We start from the raw sequence: 18163 nt of genomic DNA on the forward strand, positions 1-18163 counted from the left end.
TGGAGCCCGGTGTGGCCGAGGCTTGGCAGGCTCTGGGCGGCTGCCACTCTCACGGTCCCCGCTGTGCGTCGCGCTGGCTGCGGCAGGGGCCGAGCTGCCACGATCCCGGATCCCGGACCCTGCATCTGGGGCACCGCCCAGAGGGCAGCGGGGCCGGGGGCAGGGCGGGGCGGCCGCGAGAGAAGGGGGCCGGGATGGCGGGCGCGAGGACTCGGGGGCGCGGGGGGGTGGGGCCCGGGCGTCCTCCACAGCGGCGGCAGCGTCAGCAGCAGCAACCTCCTCCTTGCTTCTTTTCCTTCCTTTCCGCTTCTTTCTCTTCTCCTCCTCTCCCTCTCCCTCCCTTCCCGGCCTCACTCTTTTTTCCCCTTTCCCTTAGAGCCTCCTCTCCAGGTCCAGCAGTAGTCTCCGCGAGCCCCGCGGAAACCTCCCGCTTTGCGCCCAGGTAAGCGATCTGTCACCTCTGGTGCCGTCTAGCGCGCTCTGCACCCGCCTCGCCCGCTCTCTCACGCGCAGACGGAGCCTTCACGGGCGAAGGTGGGAGAAGGGTCTCAGGGCCGTGGCTACTGGCCGAGGTGGAGGGAGCTGCCCCGCAGCGTCAGACCCTGCCTCTCCGCGTGTCCTTATGGAGCCGGGCGCTGGTGCTGGGCTCCAGGACGAAGAGGGTGCAACTTTGCAGATCACCTCGAAGGGCCAGGATTACTACTACCTGAGATTAGAATGTGCAACTATAATGGGAGTGGGATTTCGAGGTGAAGCCGACTGCGGCAGTGAACTGCTTGCTGTGGAGGGAGGAACCCTTGGTCACTTTCAAATAATTTTCCCTCCAGAAACAATTTGAAGGATAAGATAAATATTCAGATTTTTGAAATACAAGAAGAATCAAGGTTGATGGAGGGTGGGGCATGAGGAAATGAGAATGGATGAGTTTTGCTCTTTTCTAAATTTTAGTCTTTACTCCTTTATTTTTCCTCCTTTTTTTTAAGTGACAGAAATGAACATCCAAAATTTATCTAATCCATTTTTCTTCTTTTTAAAGGTTGTTTCAGCGCTGCTTTGCTGGCTCTCTTCTTTTTCTTTGGCTTTTATCTGGAGATAGAAATTTCAAGAATGAGCGGGAAAGACGGCAGGAGTATGGAGGTATGTGTTTGGGAGAAGGGAGGGGGGGAAAGTGAATCAAGTCAGAAAGACCATCCTTGAAAATTGGAACCTTGGTGTCATTCTGCCTGGTACCACCAGCCTCTGGGATTATGTCAGCAAATAAAAAACTTTCCATAGCAACAAGCCCATTTCTCAAGATCATTGTTTGCCACCTGCTGTAAGCTCTTCTCACAGTGCTTCCAGGACGTAGACCCCAAGAGAGAGGCATACATCCATGTGTGCACACATACATGTATAATGTTACAAACACCAGTGCATTTTCTAAAGTCAAATAATTTGAGGGTTTGGGGATTGAACTATGCATGACATTTGTAAAGGAAACAAAAGCTGTTGTCTGGAGGGATACAGTATGACTTGGACAAAGGGATTAATGGATATTGGTAAGAATGTGTAACATTAATTTCAAATGTACACTAGATTTTAAAGAGACCAGCCAGGATTGAAAATGGTTGCAAACCCAAATAGACAGTTGAAGTTAAGTGATATTACAGGGAGTTGATTATATTTGAGAAAAAGAAATCAAGTTTCTGACAGATGAATCTTTTTTATTAAAACTATCAATTTATTTTGAACTTAATTTAGATTTCTTTTTTTTTACACACTTGATGACTTTGTCTCTGGTCCAACAAGAATAAAATTAAACTCTATTGTTATATAAGGTAGTTCCCTCTCAAATTCATGCAGGTTCTTGAAAATACAGCCTGTGATGGACATGGATCTTATAAGCAGGCAATTCATCAATTCACTGCTCTTGACTTTTCTAGAAACAGGAGTCAGGTTGCGATAGCTTTTCTGCATTCCAGGGTCTCCACAATTTCCAAATCTCAAACAAGTACAGACTGGAGACTAGGTAAGCCAGATTGTTATAGCAGAGTGTCCTCTGGATCTCATCTAGGGTCTTACAAAGACTACTCTATCCAGATTTAGAGCATACATAAAATGGGTAAAAGCAGCATCAGTGCAAGAAATCTAGAGTGCAACTACATTGAAAAGGGACTTGATAGGGAATTAGATCAGGTGAAGGATATACTGATTTAAACAGTCATTTAGTTCAGGGAACTGCACTAGGCACCATAGAGATTGATGTAAGAACAAGAAAAGAACTTGCATGTCAGAAAGTCTGACAATGGAATGGGAAAGAGATGCATGCATGTGGTACATGAACACTTCATTATGTCATGTTTCCCATATTTGTGAAATGGGGATGATGATGATGAAAATGACAATCATACAAAGAGTAATCATAGAAATATCTAGTTGTCACTGATTATCTTCTATATGGCAGGCATTGTTCTCAGTGTCTTACTTGGATTACATTTATATATCACAATTTTTCATTATGAGTTTCTGTCCTCAGCATTGTAAGATTTTTCAGATTACCTGTTTTCTGCCCACTGGGTGTCATTCCGTGTCCCTGTCCTGTGATAGCCCAAAACCGTCTCATACTCTTCTATTTATCTAGGATCAAAAACCAACAATGGAGGAAGAGGACATCTTCCTCTTGATAAACTGAAGCATGTTAGCTCAATGCCACTAAAGGCCCAGACTCACACTGTACGTCAAATAACAATGTTCTGGGGGTGCCTGGGTGGCTCAGTCAGTTAGGTGTCTGCCTTCATCATGTCATGATCTCAGGGTCCTGGGATCCAGCCCCACATGGGAACCTGTTTCTCCCTCCCCCTCTCCCTCCTCTCCTCCCCCCCACTTGTGTGTTCTCTCAAATAAATAAAATATTAAAAAAAAAACATATAACAATGTTCTGTTTAGGGCAGATGTTTGGTTTGGATTTTTTATTCTCTAAAAGATGTGATATATATTTTCTCCAAATATATGTATATATTCTCCAACCAAAGGAGTTCTCATTGATATAACTGCTTTCGTCAAAAGATTTTATTCCCAAATTTCCTAACTACAAAACTCCTGCCCTTTCCACCGAGCATACTACTTCTCAGAGAGTATCATGTAAAATAATGTGTTTTGAAAGTAACAATATATCTATAATTTACCTATGTTTGACCATAGCAATTTGGTTTTCTGGATTTATACATTATTAGGCTTATAGTGTATGGTTGTATTGTTGATAAAGCATTAAGAAGGTCTACAAAGTTCTTTGTAAATTTATTACTGAATTTGAGGGATAAAACTATCCCATTTGCGATGTCAGCTTGCCTGGACCTACACTGCAGTGAACTAGAATTGAATGATGGGAAATTTCTTTTTACCCATTCTTTGCTCTGAAAAATTGCAGCATTGTAAAAAATGAATCGGTAAGTTACTTATATAAACTGCACATGGTGTTTACCTAAGATTTTTAGCAGTGCTTGAATTGGACCTATGATTCATATGGTGAAACACTGCTCCTGCACCTAATTATAGCAGCACTGAGCTTCACGGGTAATCAAATAATCAAAACTTTTAGCAATTTGAGAAAGTAGAGTAGGTACAACTTAATCCTACTTAACAAAATATCTACCCCCAAATTTTAAATGCTGTCAAAAATAAATTGCTGCAAGTATTTCTGTTACATTAGTATAATATGTGTAAGGGAAATATAAGAGAAATCGGAGTTCATGAAGAAAAATGCAAAATTTCCTATTCTGCTAAAGAAAAACATGCTTATGTATTTTAAAATACATGACCAAAGTGTTGGTCATATCTCAGATTTTTAAGAAAGCCTCTATATCTGTAAGAGGTCAGAAATGAAATCTTTTAAAATTAACATATAATGAAAAAATTTAAACATTAAAGTGTTTAAGTGAATTCATTTTTCAAAATATTTCAGTTTATCAATTATCTTGCAAACAAACCACTCCAGGTGTAGTGGCATAAAACAGTGCTTTCATTATATTCACAGATTCTATGGGTTAGAGATAAGAATAGCACACAGCAAGAACACGTTGTCTCTGGAGCCTTAGCTGGGGAGACTCAAAAGCTAAGCTAACTTGACAGATAGTGATGGGAAGAATATGGTGGTGATTTTACTCACATGTGAAGGTGTTAATGTCGACTGAATCTTGGATCTCAGGTGGGCTTTCAAATAGAGCATCTACCTGTGACCTTCCGCTGTGGTCTCTCTGAAAGGCTAGTTTGGACTTCCTCATAGTATGTAAGTGGTTACTAGGAGCAGTCCTTCTCAAAAAGCAAACCTGGAGGCATGACATTGTTTGATGGACCCCAGAGATCACAAAGTGTTACCTTTCCCCTCTGCTTTTGGCCACAGAAGTCACAAAAGTCCAGTAGATTCCAGGTGCTGGCACATAGGCCCAGCCTTTCAAAGGAGGAGGGTCCCATCCCACAGAACTTGGGTGGGATGTAGATTGACATGGCCATCTTTTGGAAATATCTACTGTAGTCTTTCCTATTGGCGCACAATTCACCTCTCTGCTATAGGAAAATACATATATTTTCTCACAATGTGCCCAAGACTCATCAAATTGTGAGAATGAGAAGCAGCTTTATTTTCATACTCCATAAGGGCTGGCTTCTTTAAGTTACTCCTTTAGCTCATCTCTCTCCTCTCATTTTCTACTTAATAGCTGATAGCCAAATGTATTTTCAATACCGCTTGGTAATCTTAGGTCACCATATTCGCCAGGTAGATTTTCTATTTACTATGTTATTGAGGAAAATAGTTTTGCTAAACTTTTGCCTCTACATAAAAGTGTCCTTTTTTTGTCCAACTTTGACTAACAATCTCCTTAAGGCTTTTCCAACTTCTTCCCAGCCCCAAAGGCAGTGCTACATATTTTAGGTTTTCATTATCTTAGTACTAGAACCAATACTACTACTGCTATCATAATAAATCACCCCGAACACTTAGTCACATAAAGCAGCCATCATGATGCACAAGGATTCTGTGGGTCTGGAACTCGGGTAGGGCACAGGATGGATGGTTTGTCTGTGCCTCATAGTGGCTGGGTCCTCAGGGATGGAAGTAGAAATGACCAACTTTCATCCTTTCCAAAGATCTACTTGTGGTTATTGTCCCCACAGTGCTGGACTCCAGGGTTAGATGTCCTGGTTTCCAAAAGATGAACACTTATACCAGGGTTTGCAACAAGTGTTTTGTTGAACTGTCAGCTAAGGTGGTTGCTTGGGTCCATGTATCCATGGACCAGCAGGCAGGAAGCACAGTCTTGGCCTTCTCAGGAGGAAGCAGGGATGCTGTTACATAACACAGACCCGAGGAATATGTTTGGTATCCAGGTGATCCTCTTGGTCACCTCTTGGTACTCCCTTGTTCAATTCTGACAGGAAATAGCAAAGTGCAGCATCTGGTTCTGAGCAGACCATATTGACCAGGGGCTCAGATGCTATTTAATGAGGAAGCTCTCTTAGAATATTTTCCATTACCATCTTCTTTATATTCTTTATTAGCAAAGTCACTTTATGAATCTTAGTATTACAAAATAGAACATTTTAACTTCTTTTCTGATTTTTATTTTATATTACATTAAGACTTACTAACAATGATTCTTTAACACCAGGTCGGATAGATGAGATACATCCTTTCCTGGTAGAGGAAAGAAGTTAAAATAAAAGCAAGATCCTTCTTGCAAATCATTTTAAAAATTAAATATTTACTATGCTGTAACATGGGAGGGAAATATTTTCCACATTTAAAATTTTGATCATGACTGCTGATTAATTTTATTGATCTTTAAGAGTAGATAACTTAATTGTCATGACACTTACTAAGACGATAACGGGCTTTTGAAATAATTTTCTCTAAAGAACAATAGTACTTTGTTACATAATCTATTTCAGAGTGACCAGTAAACTTTTATCTGTTAAAATTAGATGTAATCTAAAAAAAAATACAGTCTAATGAAGTTGATTTTTAAAACCATATTTCCTACCAAAAAGGGGGGCTCATAAAGCCATTTGGAATGTTTATTTTTGATTTTTCCTTTACCTTGTTGTAAAGTAGTAGAGTGTTAAGATTTGAAAATGATTTTGAAATCATTTAACTCCCTCACATTATAGAGAAAAAAACTAGAAAGTGTATTTGAGTCACCTAAGAACATGCTGCTAATTACTGCCAGAACTCTCCACTCAGGTGTGTCAGATTCTATTATAAAATGTTCTCTGTCACAATGTCCTTGGAATAGTTATAATGTGTTTTTTTTTCCACCTATCTTGATGACAAATCTCTTGCTTTTCTTTATTCATCTGCTTATTATTTTCACTAAATAAACTTTATTCTGTAGTCTGCATTTCTATTTCTTTTCCTGAAAATAGACAAAATATTTGGAGAGGATTGCTTTGTATGTGCCTGTCTGGTATTAAAATATAAAAAAGTACTATTCACCCAATATATATTTTTGTCTATTTCACAGGATGTTTAAAGTTTCTTACCCATTTCATTGACATAAGAATCCTCTTCCAAAGGATACCAGCCAGCCAGTAGCACAAAGAAGGAAAGTAGGAATATAAGTAGATTCCCTGACATTTTTAGTTTGCTTAGATTTTGATATCTCATAGGTTTTGGATAACTTCTGTTAGATACAAGTGTTTTCTGCTTGATTTTGTTTTTAATTCTTATTTTTTGGCATTTGTTAATGGTTAGAAAACTTAATAACCTACAGTTGCCAGTTTTTCTCCCTGGGTCTTGTTTGTGTTTTCTCTTTTTTCTTTGGAATTACATAAAATGTAATCATTTAGATTTAGTACAACTTCATATCTTTCAAAATAATTTAGCAACTGTAAAATAGAACTAATAACCTTATACTAATTTAATTTCGGGTTATCTTATCCCCATCCCTTTCCTATCAGAATTCCTCTCCGTTATACTTTCATTACAGATGTAACCCACGCTTTGAAAAATGAGATATCTGTGATGCAGTGCTTCTATCTGACAAATTTTTTGTGGTGCTTTAAATTAAATTACCCTGGTATTATCTTTTTCAGCATGCTGACACAAAATGGCATTTTATGTACCTATCACTTATTGTACAGTATGCATTTCGCTTTTTTTTTTTTTTTTTGCAAATGGGATTGGAAAGTGACTTGCCTTTATGTGATTTACTGCTATTAATACGGGTGTTACAAACTTCCAAAATAAGTACAGTTCTATTCCTATTTATATTTGCAAATGGTTTCTATGGCCTTTATGGGAGAGGTTTCTGTGTGGAGAATGAAAGGCATTCTCTCTGCTGCAGCTTATAACATGCTGATAATAACACTGCATTAATTGGGAACATCACTGCTTTCCTGTGATTGGCGTCAGGGAGCCACAACCTCCTCTACCACAGAGCATCTCAGTTACTGAATTATATATGATCTTGTATAGAACATCATATATTTATTTGATCCTCAGGGTGCTTTAAGAACCCTTCAATAAGAGACATATAGCTAGTAGAAGACGTGTTGTTCGATTCTTGGGTGTAAATAGCTTCAGTGTTAATCAAATTCATTGAAATAATAAATCAGTATCTGCTGCTTATTCCTTAGAGAGTTAAGTTTGCCACATTCTTTGAAAAACATGCTAAAAAGCTTTAGCTGAAACTAGTTTGGGGGCACAGTTGTTCATTTTCTCTGCCAAGTTGCTCAGGACAATTTTTAATTTTTTGCCAGTCTCTGTGTACATCATGTTGCATCATTTCTTCTTAAAATACCCCCCAACTCAATCATAAACTTCATTATCAAAGTGGGCTTTGGGAGCGGAGCAAAAGTAGATTTTATGCCTGCTAATCTCTGAGTACAGTAAGTCTTATACCTCAGCATGAAGGGGCGCCTGAGTGGCTCAGTCGGTTGAGTGTCCGACTCTTGATTTTGGCTCAGGTCATGATCTCAGGGTCCTGGGATCGAGCCCCCGAGCTCAGTGGGGAGACTGCTTGAGATTCTCTCTCTGTGTCTCCCTCTGCCCCTCTACCTGCTCGTGCTCCAGCTCTCTCTCATGCGTGTGCTCTCTCTCTAAAATAAATAAATAATTTTGAAAAAGGAAAGGATTTCATCAAGATTTTCCTACTTCATGAAAAAATGGATACTGTTTATTTTTAATCCCATGGAAACCTGTACTTAGAAAGGAGTTCTGCTAGGCAAAAAGCTTTGCATATCGTAAACTTGATATGTTCAGAAGTGAAAAGTATCGCAGAAGACTAAAATAATTTGGGATGACAAAAAATGTTCAAAGCACATCCTCAAATATCACTAAAAGAGTCATTTAAAAACAATGAAAATAGAGCCCCAAACTGAAGTCATCCTCTATATCTGACTGGGCATTTGTAAGCCCATTTGCAGCGTATTCTCTCTCCCAGCCATGCAGAATCCCTGAGGGTGGTGCTCTGTAGCCTAGCTGAGATCTGGCTGTCAGGCTCTTCAATGGGGATGCCCAATTATTCTTACTTTTTAAGGAATTGTGCCATGAGCCAGACGTTCTCCAGTTTCTGTGCTCCAGAAGCCCTCATCTGTATGTTTAATTTTCTAAATAACAGTCCTCCTGTTTGGAAATGGCATGTCAACTATGTAAACGTGTTTACACTGGTATACTTTGTAAGTGATCATTTCTCTCTATGTTGTGGTTTGTTGGTAATACATTTACATTTAAAAGGAAGTAGTGTCTGCACAATACATTAACCTACTGGTTTCCAAATTTTTCTTTTAACAAAATATTATTTTTAGCCGCTTTCAAAGAAAATCATGTTTTCTCTATTAAACAAGACAGATAAAAATTATTCTAGAAAGTAGAGAGTGGCGCAACTCCTCTCTCTGACGCTTGCTTTTTGAGATGGCACGGAGGCATTTTGGAGGAGCCCCAAGGTTTCTTTCCTTAATCTAATGCATTAACTAATGTTGGGAGTTTTATTTATTTATTTATTTATTTTTAAAGTTTTTATTTATTTATTTAATTGACAGAGAGAGAGAGAGAGAGAGAGAGACAGCGAGAGAGGGAACACAAGCAGGGGGAGGGTCAGAGGGAGAAACAGGCTTCCTGCCGAGCAGGGAGCCGGATGCGGGGCTCAATCCTAGCTGAGCTCATGACCTGAGCTGAAGGCAGTCGCTTAACCAACTGAGCCACCCAGGCGCCCCTGTTGGGAGTTTTAGAAATAGATTTAGAGAAACCTCTTTTTAAGTACACACTGAGCACATGCCATGACTATAAAGCTAATAAATAAGATGAACCTAATACATAATTATGTCAAGAGCCTGAACCTAAATAATTGCACATGGATATTTTCTGGAATGATTTCATTGTTTAAATCCTCAAAAGGATCACAAATTAGAAATTCATTGAGTTAAAATTTTGTTAAATTGCAGTAGTAGAGTGCTGATTCTTATATCTTGGAAAATTACAAAATGCCTTCTTAGTTTTCTCTTTCTACACCTCTTCCCATTCCCTGTTGCATTGGTAAAAATCTTATCATGAAAAACTGGTTAAGAATTTAAAACAACTTCATTTTGTATAACACACAATTTATCACTTTGAGTTTATAAGAAAATACAAGTATATAAGGAGATAGAAAGTATAACAAAATCAGAGTATTCGTAGAACCTCTGAATCTTCAAGTTTTTTTTTGTTTTTTTTTTTTGCTTTTGGTGTCTACAGCTGAATGTCATCCTTGGATTAACCCAGCTGCCAGTTGTTTTGCAGAAGGAGAAGGGGATGCAGGACACATTAGACTTGTATCAATGTTGCATTAAAGGTATCTTCACTTTTCCCCTCAGGGAGATGCATGTTTTTTTATGGAATAGGAGGAGCAAAGAGTGATTTTCCTGTAAGAAGTCTTTGCAGCTCTACCCAGAATTTTTTCCCAGGGATTTATGTCATGCCTCATTCTGAAAGGGCTAGAGATGGTTTAGAAAATAAAATATAGTGTGAAAAAAATATTTAAGCCTAAAGCCGAAAAGCCCAAACAAATGAATCAAAATATATGTGGGAGGAGGGGATTTAAAGTATTTGGTACAGAATTTGACTGGAAGCTTTCTGATAGTTACTACAAATAAGAGAAACATAATGGACTGTATCGCTTTTATTTTTATTCAAAAATAGAAGACACAATCACCTCTAGAGATGGACATTTTTAGCGTGAATCTCAAGCAAGAATTTAATCCCTTGTTTACAAAGAACACTGAACTACGTATGAATAGACCATGAACGTACGAGGGAGAAAGTGTGAAGCAAGTAAATAAAACCCAGTGTAGTGACTTCAAGTACTAACACAGAAACCTGATCTAAACACAAAAGAATATGTCTGTATATTTTGATTGCATTGCTAAGACATAAAGAGCTTGGGATTTTTTACAATTGTTAAACACGTTTTTCACTAGTCACTTTAATCACTTTGTCTCATTCTTCATTCTCCAATTGGTTCTTAAATTTGGTCGTTTAATCGTGAGGCTGATAAGACCTTCATTCCTAATGAATGGAGGTACAAAACATACAAGTGGCTTGCACTTGGACCACTTGTGGTTAGCTGAGAGCAAAACCAGATTTTCTAATTTCCAATGTAGGACTTGGTCTCTTAGCAACATCCCCTTTCTGGTGCCGGTTCAAATATCCAGTTCTTTCACTAGGAATGAGATTACTTCTAGAAGCACAGTCTTTGCTGCAAATTAAGTTTTACCAAGTGGTGGTTTTACAAGATCTCCTTACCAGATGCAAAAGAGATTGTTAAAAATTTGTTTTGACATTCTTTGACGTAGAAGCAAAAATTATCAATGTTCTTTTCTCCCCACTCTCACTCTATCAAAAGCATGGAATTGCAGAGCCCAAAGAAATACTCTTCAGGAATGGAAACCAACCAAATAAGTAAGTGAGAACTAGAGATTGAGAAAGGAAGACTAGCTAATCAATCAGGAGCATAGACCCAGCAGCTCTGGAGGATTTATTTAAACCTGATGTAACAGTTTAAAAAAAAGAGAAACAGATTTACAATAGTAAATTTATAATAGTATTTGAGAACTATATAAAACTGTCATATGTACATTTATTTTAATATTTGTGTGTAAATATTTAAATATTGATGAACATAAATATTCAGAAATAGTAATTTATTGAATTGTTCCTGATATAAAATATTCAATAATATTAGAAACATATCATACCTGGGAGTATCCTGCTCTGATCTAAGATTGAAATTATTGATCCCTTTCTCTATATTTGGTGCTTTATTCATTATCTCAGTGTAAGATAGTCTTTCCTGCCTCAAACTAGACTTAAGTCATGAAAAAAAATCTTATAAAATATTGAGTCAAAATTTCTTTATTTTTAGCATCAGAAAAATATTATATAATTTCCTTACTATTATGCTAGCCTCATGCAGGCTTTCCTAGGAACCAGTGTTTGTACTTTGAAAATCCTACTCATGACTCCATTGGTGTTTGTCACCCATTTCAAACTCATGACACAAACCAAGTAAAGCAGAATGGGATGATTATCAATTCCACTGCCCACTTGGAGGATAACTCACACCCCTTACAGCTTCACTGAATTCTGATTTAATTTCCTACTGGAAATTGGAAATAGTCCTCTGCTTCAGCCTGCTGACCCCATAGAAAGCACACCTGACTAAGGTTGTTTCCCTTTGTAGAATAATTTTCCTTTTCTTTCTGACTCTTCTGTTTAGATTACTTATTTGATTTTTATTGATCTTCAAGGCAAATTCTTCTCTGATCATCATCTCTGTGAAACTTCAGTTGTATTTTTTGACTGACCTTCATTCATCTCTCCCTCCTACAAACAACACCTTAACATTTTTCATTGTTTCCTCATTTAAAAGACAACATAGTATTGAAAAATAATAAAATACTAGAATTATTCATATTCTCACCATCCCAGCCCAGTGTATGTCATGGTTTGACCTGTTACCTCCTACCTGGACACTTAAGTTTTCATAGATACAATCATAGGTACATACTGTATTATATTTCATTATGTTCTTATAACATCATACTACAAACACATTTCTAGATCTTCCACATATACACTTGAGTGGTACAATGATTTTTTATCATGTTAATATAACATGGAGTGTAACATAGACTAATGCTGGACCCTCTGATTTTTATCCAAACTTCCACTCATGTAGCATGCCTGGTTTTTTTTACAGTATGTACAATTTTCTATACCCACAAAACCTGGATCTATCCCTTATGCAGTGCATTAACTGTCCCTTTTGGGGCACTACATTGCCAGCTGATAGTAGGCAGGATGTGTGAGTCAGAGAATCAACCCCAAGTTCTACAGCCTACCGTTTCCTGATAGCACATATTGCAATACTCATACCCCCTGGGCACATCAGCACCATCTTCCCACAGACCTCTTGGTGTTGCTAAGGCATTTCATGACCAGAGTTCTCTCTTTCCAGGTGGTAGATTCTTGACTTCTGCAGGATCTTTGGGATACTAGGAATTTGTTGTGGGAAAACAATACATTCTCAGTCAAGAGTGAAAGAATGATACTTTGGGGATTTTTCCATAAAGTACTGAACTACTAAAACCAACACATCTACTTTGCAATATACTACTGTACTGCTTTCTCTCTTTGGATCAGCCTTTTGAGATAATGTTGCCCTTTACTTACAAGAGGGCAAAATTCTCACATAATTAACAACACTCTCTTCCTTAACCTGGAAAGCCCTCTGAACACTGAGGTCAGACCACCAGAACTTGAACAGATCATCTGCCATTTTCTATATTCACTTCAAATTTTTAGCCTCTCAGGAAAGTAAATCTAGTAGCTGGCCTTGGTTGGAACATTTAAGGAATATGCATGCTGAGCATATCTTTACACAGATTTTCATAGACACTGGTCAGAGTAAATTCACAGGGATTGACCTCATAAAACATAATTTCTGAATGGCATTCTGGGACCTGAGAAGAGTTAGTTCATCTCAAATGGTTTATTATTTCCTCACAGATGAATCAAATACATTTATTAACAGTCGATCTGAAATTTTAGATAACCAATTTCTTGCTTATGCATTAAGGGCAGCAGCAAACATTTGCTAAAATTAAGTTCATTAGAGCTTATTTTGACTCCCATATAATAGAATGAATATCTTTACTTGATCCTCCTTTTAAAAAAAGTAATAGCAGTACCCAATTAGTGAGAAAGAATGGCTTGTGCCTCCATTACCACACCATCATGATTATTGACAAACTGAACACAGACAGCATCCGATTGTGTCAGAGTTCCCATGTGTGATTGTCTTTCCAGCTGATGGAAGGTTTAACTTCACTAATAAGCTGTCTCTCCTAACAGATACCATTAATCTGTAAGCAAAGGGGAAAAAAAATAAAGAAATCCTTTAAATCCTAGGGTTTTCTATTTTCTCTTTTCTACTATATGACCTTTCTCTTCAGGTTTGAATATCCTCCTATAATTTTTGCAAATTTAGATATTGACTGGGTCCTTTCAAGGCAGTACCATGTGAGCAGTATATCTAATGAAGGCAGGGCTGTAGGTCACAGAGAAAACAAGGAGAAATAAACCTGGCCTTTTATTAGTGTAGGTGAGTGAAACTTACAACCATTCTGGGTTAGCACTCCAGTGGATTTCAGAGTACTACCCAGGAAAATTACATATGCTGTGGCGGTAATGGAGTTATTTAGAAGTCTGGAGACTTTGTTTTGCCTTAGCATTATATGTGGGGGGTAATTTTATTGTTCATGATATGATATAATATTACTCTTTGGAAAAATGCCAATAAGACACTCCACGCTCTTGCTGTCTATTTGAAAAGCTTAAATTTTAGATGCATGAGAATACCTAACCTACCATAAACAAACAAGTAAACAACCAAACTGACAACTTTTGAAAGGATTTCAGCCTTAAACAGTTTTGTTTTAATGGCATCAAATTTATTTCATTTTATCAGTTATGCTAGATTTAATATTAGAGTAGAACATTAAAATAGTATAGAAAACATAGCCACACATTGAAGGAGTAACATTTGTATACATATTTCCAGGGTATTGGAATAGAATTTGACTTTGAGGTAAGCTATGCACACATAGTTCACTTAAACAAGATATTTCTCAATGTGTTTATTTTCTCTTAATATGTGTTATAATCACTTTTCTTGGAACACTGATTAGAGATCAGAATTTTGCAAGGAATGAGTCTGGTGATTAATTTTTATTATATCATACATACTGAATTGCTGGTCATAATCATAGATTTTATGAGTACTATAATATAATAGAAAAAGTAGTCTTTAAAAATCAGACAAACCATTATACAGTGAAATCTTTCACTAAGTGTGTCTCGGCCAGGGATATGACTTCCTTTCTATCAGAAATGGGGCTAAGGGGTGCCTGGATGGCTCAGTCATTAAGCATCTGCCTTCGGCTCAGGTCATGATACGAGGGTCCTGGGATCAAGTCCTGTATCGGCTCCCTGCTCTGCGGGAAGCCTTCTTCTCCCTCTTCTACTCCCCCTGCTTGTGTTCCCTCTCTCGCTGTGTCTCTCTCTGTCAAATAAATAAATAAAATCTTAAAAAAAAAAAAAAAGAAAGGGGCTGAACAGACTATGCTGCAAGAGGGATTTCTTTTTATTTAACCTGAGAACAGTCTGTATTCTTCTACCCACCCCTGAAGCCCCATCATCTGAAGGGTCAATAAACATTTCTGTAAAATTCCCTTTCAGGTTCCTGAAAAGTGCTTTTAGTTCTACCAGGTTTAAATGCAATTTTGGTTAATCAGAAAATGTCATTCTTTCTGGTTAGTTGAAAGAGAGGAAGAATTTGTGAAAGGTAAAATGAAAGAGGAAGGTGGATTTAATAGTTGAACTAAATAACTTTTCAAGATGGCTTCTAATCCAGCCAAGCCAAGATAATAACTTTATTAGTGGGACTTTGTTCATTGTTTGAACAAATGTATTAACAGGCCACAGTTCAAATCTCTCTGGTAACTTGTGTTAGAATCATGAGATTTTGTACCAGAGGATCTCTTCACCTTTGGTAGCTCATCTTCTCTCTTGGTCTTCATCATCACCATCCTCCTTCACCAGACCCACTCAGCATTGCACGTGTGTGATGGAGCCACACTTCAGACAGTCCAACTGATGGACAAGAAAAAACAGCATGAAGTGAGAAGCAAATTAAATCCATGCTTTGAATTTGTGAAAATGCAAATAAAATTATAATTCAACCAGACTTTTAAAAATTGAGCATGGGTGGCTCAGTTGTTAAGCATCTGCCTTCAGCTCAGGTCATGATCCCAGAGTCCTGGGATCGAGCCCTGCATCTGGCTCCCTGTTCAGCAGGAAGTCTACTTCCCCCTCTCCCATTCCCCCTGCTTGTGTTCTCTCTCTCTCTGTCAAATAAATAAATAAAATCTTTTTTAAAAAAATTGAGCATTTCAAAATAAGTGTGAAGCTCTCACTAAAAGTAATATCCTGACATTGGTTGTAGAAACATCCTTCAAGATATGTCTCCTAAGGCAAGGGAAACAAGAGCAAAAATAAACTGTTGAGACTACATCAAAATAAGAAGCTTCTGCATAGCAAAAACAAGCAAGCAAACAAACAAAAAACAACTAAAAGACAACCTATAGAATGGGAAAAGAATGGGAAAAGATATTTACAAATGATATATCCAATAAAGGGTTAGTGTCCAAAATATATAAAGAACTTACATGACTCAACATCAAAAAACAAAATAACCCATTAAAAATGGGCAGAAGACATGAATAGACTTTTCTCCAGAGAAGACACAGAGATGGCCAACAGGCAAATGAAAAGATGCTCAATATCACTTGTCACCAGGAAAATGCAAATCAGAAACACAATATGATATCACCTCATACTAACAAGAATGGCTAAAATCAAAAACTCAAGAAATAAGTGTTGATGAGGATGTAGAGAAAAAGGAATTCTTGTGCACTGTTGGTGGGAATGCGAACTGATGCAGCCACAGTGGAAACAGTATGGAGGTTCCTAAAAAAATTAAAAATAGAATTACCTTATGATCTAGTAATTCCACTATTGGGTATTTACCTAGGGAAAATGAAAACACTAATTCAAAAAGATATATGTACCCCTATGTTTACTGCAGCATTATTTACAATAGCCAAAATAAGAAAGCACCCCAAGTGTCCATCAATAGTTGAATGAATAAAGAAGAAGTGGTATTTGTATATAATGTAATATCACTCAGCCATAAAAAAGAATAAAATATTGCCATTTGCAACCATATGGATGGACCTAGGGGGTATAATGCTAAGTGAAATAGGTCAGTCAGAAAAAGACAAATATCATATGATTTCACTTACATGTGGAATATAAGAAACAAAATTAACAAAGAAAAAGAGAGAGAAACCCAAAAACAGACTCTTAACTGTAGAGAACAAATCAATGGTTACCAGAAGGAAGGATGGTGTGCAGGGAGGAGTCAAGTAGGTTAAAAGGATTAAGAGCACACATATCATGATGAGCACTGAGTAATGTATAGAATTGTTGAATCACTACATTGTACAAATGAAACTAATATAAGACTGTATGTTAACTATACTAAAATTAAGATTGAAAAAAAATGTAGACAGAGCATCAAGTCCCCTCTGTGGAATTGTGTTCTCATGGCCACTCTGCCCACCAGTTCCTGAGCCTGTTGGGCTACATTGAGCACCTAAGACATCAACTCCTCCTAAGTCTCTCTGGGCTTCTTATTCATGAAGGGCAACAGGACACAGTACAGCTGATTCCGTTTAGGGCATTGCAGTGGAGTAGTGTGTGTCCTGATATTTCTCACTGTGCTTGTGAATTAAGGTGGCCAAAGAGATGTTATTAGATGTTGATCTTCTCTCAGGCCAGGGAAGCCTGGCTAATGCAGCTTACACCAGAGCTGAGGGACCTCTAAGAATCCTGGATACCCTAGTGTTGGGAGGATGGGTATGGGCAAGTATAAGATGTGACTGATTTTTCCATTTTCATACTTCCCTTGTCTATGAAGTTTATAAAACTCAGAATAAGTTGGCAAACTGTTTTAGTTATCTATTGCTGTGAGAAGAAAAAACAAACCAAAACAAAAAGACTAAAGTTTCCTTGTTTAAAATGATGGTAAGAGGATTCCTATTTCTGGGAAGATAAAGTAGACATCCTATTCCCCATTCCTCCCATAAAGTAAACAAGCAAAAAAACCTTTGAAAGGTAGAGAGAAAAAGGCAGAAAAGCTAGGGATCTGGGGTCCAAAGGAATAACATGGTGGGGAATTCATCAGGTTTTGGTTTTCTCCTCATATATCCCAAATAGAGAGCTGAAGAAGCCAGTGACCTGGAAACAACCAAAAGCACAGACAAAAATGCCCCAGCAAAGCCTACTTTCTCTAGCCAAAGGGGCAGGAAAGAGGGAGCAAACCTCTAGCAAAACCACCAAAGAAAAGAGAGACGATACTAAACTCTAATACCAGGAATGAAAGAAAGAAAATCACCACAGACCCTACAGGACATAAAAAGAATAATAAGGGAATTCTACAAACAACTATATAACACATATTTTTACAACTTAGACAAAATGGATCAATTCTGTGGAAAGACAAATTACTACACCTCTGTACATAAAATAATTTAAATAGTTCAATAACTATTGAGAAAATTCAATTTATAATTTTAAAAAACTCTCCCCAAAAAGAAATTTTCAGGTACAAATGATTTCAGTAGAAAATTCTATCACACATGTAAAGAATTAACACCAGTTCTACAAAATATCTTCCAGAAAATATGAGGATAGGACTCATTTCATTTTATGAAGCTAGTATTCCCCTGACAGCAAAACCAGACAAAGATAATACAACAAATAAAACTATAGACTCATATTCCTTATGAATATACATGCAAAAATCCTTAAATATATTAGCAAATAGAATTTGAAATATACATTGAAAATTATACATGATGACTTGATAAAGATCATTGAAAAGATGCAATATTCAGAAATCAATCAATGTAATCCACCATACTGACAGACTAAAGAAGAAAAAATTACATGATTGTATCAGTTAACAACCACACAAGAAAATATGTGACAAAATTCAACACATTCATGACAAAAACTTTTGAAGAAATA

General features: G+C 37.4%; 1 long non-coding RNA gene across 2 annotated transcripts in view; it reads left to right on the plus strand.

Moving 5' to 3' along the window:
- Positions 1 to 301: 301 nt before the first annotated feature.
- Positions 302 to 18163, plus strand: part of LOC141374648 (uncharacterized) — a 121096-nt gene continuing 103234 nt past the window's right edge. For both annotated transcript variants that reach the window (XR_012381696.1, XR_012381697.1), the window contains exons 1-2: positions 302 to 442; positions 1037 to 1137. This is a non-coding gene — a long non-coding RNA (uncharacterized lncRNA). The remainder of the gene's footprint in view (positions 443 to 1036; positions 1138 to 18163) is intronic.

Source organism: Callorhinus ursinus, unplaced genomic scaffold, assembly GCF_003265705.2.
Source record: "Callorhinus ursinus isolate GAN/ISIS: 27379988/994484 unplaced genomic scaffold, GSC_fseal_2.0 scaffold2, whole genome shotgun sequence".
Lineage (NCBI taxonomy): Eukaryota > Metazoa > Chordata > Mammalia > Carnivora > Otariidae > Callorhinus > Callorhinus ursinus.